The following is an 8,656-nucleotide window of genomic DNA, read 5'->3' as shown; positions in this document are numbered from 1 at the left end:
AAGTTGAACTAGAGTCAACAGCATTCTGTTTACTATGAACTGAGCTGAACTGACCAACTCACTTCTAGTGGTACAGATGCTCCTACAAGACCATGATGATGATTATAAAGATAATGAGATTTCTGTGGAAATGATCACTGACCTCACATTTATGAAATGTATGGGAACAAAGTTGCTTGTCTGTGTAGCAGACCCCGCCATGCCCCACTCATATCCCCCTCACACAATTCTCACATGTGTTCATGGTGATTTCTGTAGGGCCAACAGGGATGCCATCCGATGGAACTGGACCACAATGTCCAGGGCCAGCTCCTGCAAGAGGAAATTCATTTCTGTACCATCTACGGAGATCTGCAGTGAACCAGGGCCCTAGGTTCATTCAGGAGCGGAGGGGGCGGGATCTTAATGAATCCAGTGAATCTCTGCCCTCGCACGTGGAGTTGATAGATATGACGTGAGATGATTTACTTACTGGAAAACACAAGTATACCAAGGGCCACAATAGTAACATCTGATGGTTTAAAAACATGACTGCAAATTCTTTCACACTTATTACAAGAAGGAATGTAATACCTCTTGCCTCTAATATGGGCCAGTTTTAATGACCTGTCATGAGCAAACTGGAAGAAGTGATACTGTACGATTTCCAAGGTAAGTCAGTAGGTGACAGAGCTACCGTACGCGCAACTGTTAGGTCGAAGGACATTTTCATTTAAAATTCTGATCCTATTGCCAGGTTGTTCTCCACTTCTCTCCCATCCTTCCACCCCTCCCCCCACCAACAGTGGATTTTTTTTGGCTCAGTATACTGGTTTCAGTTGGCATTTCTTTACTATGGGAGAAGTGAAGCATCTCTTTGCTTGGAACATCTCCTGGGGTCAGAAGACCCAGCTGGAGACAAGCGCGGGACTCAGCGGAGCCAGGCGGCCCCCGCCGACAACACCCACGGCTCCACTCACTCCCCTGGCTCCTCTGTTTTCGGCGCTTTCCTTCCTCCCCCACAATATTCAGATTCCTGGAACCAGCCTCGGTGACCTCACGCCGGTGACTTCACATCCGGGACCTTCTGGGAATTCTCAGCAGCACTTTTTCGTTAGAAAACTAACGGGGGAGGAGGAAGGGGGTGCGTCCGGGGAGGGACGCCGGAGTTCCTGGTGAAGCAGGGAGGGAGCCGCGCAGAGGCCTCTTCCTCCTTCCGGTCGGGGGTGGGTGGGGCTGGCCGCCGAGCTGCCGCCGGCGAGACCTGAGGCCCCGCCCCCTGCCTCTCGGCCTCCCCACGCCTCCCCCGCCCCGTCAGACGGTCGCGCGCGCCTCCCACGGGATGTGGATCCCGGCGCCTGTCACTACAAGTTTGGGACCCGGGGCCCCAAGCTGAGCCTCTGCCAGTTTTCTTCCGAAGTTAGGTCAACGTCTTACTTGGCAGCTCTGCCACAGGTGCGGAGCGGGTAACTTCTTGGGGGAAAAACGTGTGTGTGTCACTGACGGGCAGGTAACAGTGGGGGCGGGGCACGGGAAACGCAACAAATCGAAAGTTTACAATGGTGTTTTCCAAGCTACAAAACTGCACAAGGTTGAGAGGTCAGAGAAGGACAACCTCCATGGCTTTTGTTTCCTTGAAGGGGTTGCCTCAGAGCTCAGTCTTCAGTACAAAGCTATCCAGAAATGACAGGAAGGCGAAATGAGGGGGCTGCTGCTTCCAAAAAAAGAAAAAGAAAAAATTTTTTTTAAGAATATATTTTACAACCGTGGTGGTTAAAGATGAAGATACTAATGTTATATATTAAACTGTTTTCTTTTACTTCGAAGTTGTTTTTCTCCTTCTGATTTTGAAAGAAGTTAGAATATTTTCATGGACCCCTCAAGTATTGTGGGCCTAAGGCTCCATCCATGCCCGCTGTGCCCAGTGGGTAAGCTGCCCCTGGACAAAGGCCGGACAGCATGACAAAGTCTGGATAGAACATTAAAGGACATGGAAGGTCTGATTCTCTTGGGGGAATGAAAGAGGCTATAAACACAGGTGGCAGCTGCTCAAGAAGGGCCTTGAATGACCTGAGGAGTGGATTTTATGGTGGAGGTGGTGAGGAACCACTGCTGGGCCTGACTGGAGGGTTGACCGGTGGTAGGACTGGAGGTGGGCTGGCTGTTGCCTTAATGACATCCAAACTTCTCCTGAGCCACAGTTGAGATGGAAGCCACAGATTGATGTGAGGGGCCTGGGACCTGGAGAAGCCTGGGCTGACTTCTCTGGGTCATCCCTCCTGGAAAGGAAAAAGCAAGAGGAGAAACTGTACTGGTTCCAGGACTTTGGAAAGATCAAATGAAAGGTCCTTCACCAGTCACAAAGCAGGGAGAGTTTGCCTACCTTAATAGATGTTTAGGGGGCTTCAGGGCCACCTCTTGCCCAGATCTCTGCTGTGGTTCCTACTAGCTATTCCATCCCCCCCTCTCCTGCCCAAGGCACCTCTCCAAAGCTCCATTCCCATTGGGCTGTTTTCCTGCTCCCCGTGGGCCAGAAGACAAAACCACAGTCCTCACCTGGGCATTTCCAGAGTTCAGAATGAGAAAAAACAGACTGGGTTTTCAACACCCCTACAGTAGATCACTGTTCCAGAATCTCATTTGGCTACATGTTTCTCAGTCCCCAATAACTGCACTTTCTCCCCCACCCTCCACTCCCTGCCAGAAAACAAAAAACAAACCAAAAACTATGCTTGACTCCCACCTTCCAATGCAAACACTGGGCTTCCTCCAGAGCAGGCCAGGCCAAAATCAAGGGCTGAGACAGGAACTATACTTTAAGGGAGAAGAACTGGGCTTGAAGGACTCAGTGAAAGACAAGCCTTCATTTATTCACCAGAAACCATGGATTGAGCTCCTACTATGTGCTTTTGTACCATTCTAGATGCTGGAGATACAAAAAGAAGCAAAGAAGAAGTGGTTGGCGTGGAGATGATATTCCAGTGGAGGAAGACTTGGCTGTGGAGATGGCACTTTCCAAAGACGATCACATAGACTGTTACCTCTTCCTCATCAAAAGGTACTGTCTAAAAAAAAAAAAAGTACTGTCTAATAGCCCTTCTATTCAGTCTAGCAGATTTGTGACTCATTTGTAACCAACAGAATGCAGCCCAAGTGACTTTGTGTGACTTCTGTGGCCAGATCATAAAAGGTGATGCAACTTCTACCTTGTTAGTTGGGACACATGCCTTCAGAAACTTGAAATAAATTGCAGGAAATCCAGCCACTCTGAGAATGGCATACTTTGAGGAGGCCCAGGCCACATGGAGAGGCCATGCATACGTGGTTTGTCTGACATCCCAGCTGAGGTCCCAGCCAATAGTCAACCGCCATTGCCAGGCATTTGAGTGAGAGAGTTTTCAGACCCTAACTGTCAAATTACCCCCAGCCTTAGACGGAGGCTAATGTTGAGGCCCCACAACATCATAGCAGAGAGACAAGCCATGTGCAATGTGTTCTATCCAGATTGCTGACCCACAGACTTCATGAGCATCATAAAATGGTTTTTTAGACCACTAAACTTGGGATGGTTTGCTATGCAGGAATAGTATCCAGAACACTGACATTAAACAAGCAAATATGTGAACAAAGATATTTTTATATTGTAATAGGTCCTCAGGAAAACAAAAATAACTCAGCATGTTAACTTGGAGGAAGGCCTCTATAGATGGGGGAGAGGGGGAGGGATAAGTGGGGGAGGCAAGGGAGGTATAGATCAAGAAAGGTCTTTTTGGAGAGACATTTGAACTGGAATGTGAGTGAGAAAGAGCCCAACCACTAAAGATCTGGGAGAAGAGACTTCTGGGCAGAGGATACAGCAGGTGCAAAGGTCCTGAGGCAGGAATTAGCTTGGTGTGTTCTGTGAAAACCAGGAAGGCCAGTGTAACTAGGGAGATGTGGGTGAGGAGGAGAGTGGGGCAAAGAAGTTGGAGAGGAAGCTTGAGAGGCAAGTCATTCTGGTCTTATAGGCCGCTGAGAAGAGTTAGATTTCAGACTGAGCGAGCTGAAAGCTTGCATAGGGTATTATACAGGAGTGACTTGGTCTGGTAAATTCTTGATAATTTAGGTGCCAGGTGGATGACAGTCTGTAAAGACAGGGCAAAGGGAAGACCACTTGGGAGGCTATGGCAGTGGTCCAGTAAAGGGGGGATGGGTGGTGGCCTGAGACAGGATGATAGCGGTGAAGATGAGGACTGTTGGGTAAACTCGGAACAGAGGCAGTGACAGAGTAATGAAAAGGGAGGAGGCGCCCGGCTGGCAGGAAGGTCCCGGGAGGGGCCGCAACGTGGGTGAGGACCGGAACCCGCATCCTTCTGGAATCTGGGAGGGAGGCTCTGAGCTGGGGCCGGCCAGGACGGCGCTTACTGGCGTCCGGCGTCTGCCGCGCGGAGCCTGCCCCTGGCTGCGCGCCTGCCTGCCGGGTGTTTCCCAGCAACGGCTACAGCCGCCCAAAACGTTCCGAACCCAGCGGCCCGGGTGATGTCATCGTCACCTTGGAGACAGCAGATGGGAACACGCCCCCTCCAGGCACGGGGCGGGGTCTGGGCACCCACGCCTCGCTTCAAAGCCCCGCCCCCTCTCGGGCAGGAAGGGAGGAGGTGCTTTGGGCTCGGCGGCAGGTGGGACGGGAGGTGTGCAGGCCCCTAGGCGAGGCCTCAACGAGTAGCTGCTGCTTTTCTTGGTGCGCGCTGCCAGCGGTGTGCTCACCACCCACCCACCAACCTCTCCGGTCTCCCCCGAAGGCCGCCCCCTTTAGCTGTTAGGACTGGCTCCTCTTGTCATTCAGGTCACTTCCTCAGAGATGCTGTCCCCAACCACCCAAGCTAAAGTAACTGCCGACCTTCTTGTGGGCTACTTGTTTTATTTCCTTTGCTCCCTTCTAAAATTACCTTCTCTGTTTGTAATATGTCTTCCCTCTCTAAGTACCATGAGGTCTGGGATAAATTCTGCCATGTTCATCTGTATTCCCTGGAAGGAATTTGGCATGAAGTAGGTGCTCAATAAATGTTAGCTGGATGAATCAGTGAATTCACTCAATCATTTCATTTCACACATGGGTGCATTTATTCGACATTTGTGCAGTGCCTTCTAGGCACTCGTGATAAGCAGTAAGGATACTGAGATGAACAAGACAGGGACTCCACCTGGAGGTGAGAAAAAGAGATAGATTAAAACTAATAATTATAATATGAAAAGTGAACTTTCTTTTCTTTTTTCTTTTTTTTACCAAGAAGCTATTCTTTTTATTTTTTTTCCCCCAATTATTTTTATTAGTTGGAGGCTAATTACTTAACAATATTGTCGTGGTTTTTGCCATACATTGACATGAATCAGCCATGGATTTACATGTGTTCCCCATCCTGAACCCCCCTCCCACCTCCCTCCCCATCCCATCCCTCTGGGTCATCCCGGTGCACCAGCCCTGAGCACTTGTCTCATGCATCCAACCTGGACTGGCGATCTGTTTCACACTTGATAATATACATGTTTCGATGCTGTTCTCTCAGATCATCCCACCCTCGCCTTCTCCCATAGAGTCCAAAAGTCTGTCTATACATCTGTGTCTCTTTTTCTGTCTTTCATATAGGGTTATCGTTACCATCTTTTTAAATTCCATATATATGGGTTAGTATACTGTATTGGTGTTTTTCTTTCTGGCTTACTTCACTTTGTATAATGGGCTCCAGTTTCATCCACCTCATTAGAACTGATTCAAATGAATTCTTTTTTTTTTTTTTCAAATGAATTCTTTTTAATGGCCGAGTAATATTCCATTGTGTATATGTACCACAGCTTTCTTATCCATTCTTCTGCTGATGGGCATCTAGGTTGCTTCCATGTCCTGGCTATTATAAACAGTGCTGCGATGAACATTGGGGTACACGTGTCTCTTTCAGGTCTGGTTTCCTCGGTGTGTATGCCCAGGAGTGGTATTGCTGGGTCATATGGCAGTTCTATTTCCAGTTTTTTAAGGAATCTCCACACTGTCCTCCATAGTGGCTGTACTAGTTTGCATTCCCACCAGCAGTGTAAGAGGGTTCCCTTTTCTCCACACCCTCTCCAGCATTTATTGCTTGTAGACTTTTGGATAGCAGCCATTCTGACCGGTGTGTAATGGTACCTCACTGAGGTTTTGATTTGCATTTCTCTGATAATGAGTGATGCTGAGCATCTTTTCATGTGTTTGTTAGCCATCTGTATGTCTTCTTTGGAGAAATGTCTGTTTAGTGAACTTTCTTGAGTTCCAGACGCTGGGCCTATCTCCAAGCACCTTATGCATGTTAATTCACTTAATCTTCACAATAGTAGGCACTATAATCGTCCCCACTTAAGGAATGAGAACACCGAGAACAGGCATGCCTTAAGCTGCTGGGCCCTGTAATCAAGTGAGACCAACAGAGGGCAGTGGAGGGGAACACATGGTGAGGGGGTAACAGTAAGTTGTGTGGCCAGCCCAGGTAGGTAGATTCTATCTTAATTGTTTACATACACCAGTCTTCCAGGGGGCAGGCCGCTTCCAGCTCAGAGCTCTGCTGCCTCAGGGGAACACCTGTCAGTGGAGCAGGCAATGATGAATCTGGGAGGGGTGTGGAGGACTGAGCCCTGGGCTGGTGGTAAGATGGGAGCCCACCTGTTCAATAAAAGCAAACTGTGGACAAGTTCCTACCGAACCTTGTTGGGGGTAGGGTGTGTGTGTGTGTGTGTGTGTGTGTGTGTATGTAGGGGTGGACAATTGCTGATAAAGCCTCTTTCTGTTCAGAAGGGTAGACTCAATATTAAAAAAACTAAGATCGTGGTATCTGGTCCCATGCTGCTACTGCTGCTGCTAAGTCGCTTCAGTCGTATCCGACTCTGTGCGACCCCATAGATGGCAGCCCACCAGGCTCCGCCGTCCCTGGGATTCTCCAGGAAAGAACACTGGAGTGGGTTGCCATTTCCTTCTCCAATACATGAGAGTGAAAAATGAAAGTGAAGTCGCTAAGTCGTGTCTGACTCTTCACAACCCCATGGACTGCAGCCCACCAGGCTCCTCCGTCCATGGGACTTTCCAGGCAAGAGTGCTGGAGTGGGTTGCCATTGCCTTCTCCGATCTGGTCCCATAGCTTCATGGTAAATAGAAGAGGGAAAAGTGGAAGCAGTGACAGATTTTATTTTCTTGGGCTCCAAAATCACTAGAGACTGTGACTGCAGGCACAAAATTAAAAAAAAAAAAACACTTCCCTCTTGAAAGAAAAGCTATGACAAACCTGGACGTGTATTAAAAAGCAGGAATATCACTTTGCCTATCAAGGTCTGTATAGTCAAAGCTATGGTTTTTCCAGTAGTCATGTACAGATGTGAGAGTTGGACCATAAAGAAGGCTGAGTGCCGAAAAATTGATGCTTTTGAACTGTGGTGTGGAGAAGACTCTTGAGAGTCCCTTGGATAGCAAGGAGATCAAACCAGTCAATTCTAGAGGAAATCTACCCTGAATATTCATTGGAAGGACTGATGCTGAAGCTGAAACTCATATATTTTGGCCACCTGATGCAAAGAGCTGACTCACTGGAAAAGACCCTGATCCTGGGGAAAGAGTGAAGGCAGGAGGAGAAGGGGACGACAGAGGATGAGAGGGTTAGAAAGCATCACTGACTCAGTGGACATGAATTTGAACAAACTCTGGGAGATAGTGAAGGGCAGGAAAACCTGGTGTGCTGCAATCCATGGGGTCACAAAGAGTTGGACACAACTGAGCAACTGAACAACAACATACCGAAGGGTATTAGGAAATGCAGAAATTATACTCACTCCCACCTCTGGGTTTTTGCGTGTGCTCATCTGCTTAACTGGCACTCCCCACCCCTGCCCGTTGCCTGGTAATTGGCTTTTTGTTACTAAGATCTCAGTTGAAAACTCTTCTTCCCCCCTTGGGGAGATCTGCCTTGGCCACATTCTCTACCTGTCACTGTCACATGACATGTTTTCTAATTCCTACCCCAGAGTGGGAGAGTGGCCTAGTCAGGTGCATCACCCTTATTCCTCATCTGATAGTTACTATTTATTCATACCCTTCTCATTCTAGAGAGTCAGTTCCTTGAGTGTGATAGAGTCTATTGAGCCCATTAGACCTTACCTCTGGGTCCATGCTGCCCAGAACCGGTCTGGCATGTAGCAAGTGCTCAGTGCTTTTTGAAAGTCTGGAAAAGGTCCTTTACCAAATCATCCTGGCTTTCCAGGCTGGGATCTGTGCCCTCCCCTTCCCAGGAAGCTCTGCGCATTGTACCTGGTCTGACCTGGAGGAAGTGGCCTAGCTGTCTTGGCCATTGGAGTTCTCCTGGCTTGTGGCCCTCCCTCCTTCCTGGGCCTGACTGGGCCGTTCTTCCACTCTCAGCAGATTCCACTCCAGGGTGATGTCCAAGAACCTCTATGTGGGGAAGCCAGAGGTGTGGGGCCAGCAGTGTGTGTATGTGTAGGGGCGTGGGGAGTAAGGAGAGAGGGGGATGGCCTCTCTGGTTCCCAGCCGAGATGGTAGAAGAAGGGGCTGGCTTTTCAGAGCCTTCCAACACTGCTTTTTGCAGGAACACAGAGCATGTAGAGATGTGGCTGCTTTTCCCCTAGAGTGAGAACCCAGACTCTGTGTACAGACAGACGCCGAGAG

This window comes from Cervus canadensis, chromosome 22 (assembly GCF_019320065.1).
Source record: "Cervus canadensis isolate Bull #8, Minnesota chromosome 22, ASM1932006v1, whole genome shotgun sequence".
In the NCBI taxonomy this organism is placed as follows: domain Eukaryota; kingdom Metazoa; phylum Chordata; class Mammalia; order Artiodactyla; family Cervidae; genus Cervus; species Cervus canadensis.
The sequence above is the reverse complement of the archived record's forward strand: the minus strand, read 5'-3'. Positions refer to the sequence as shown.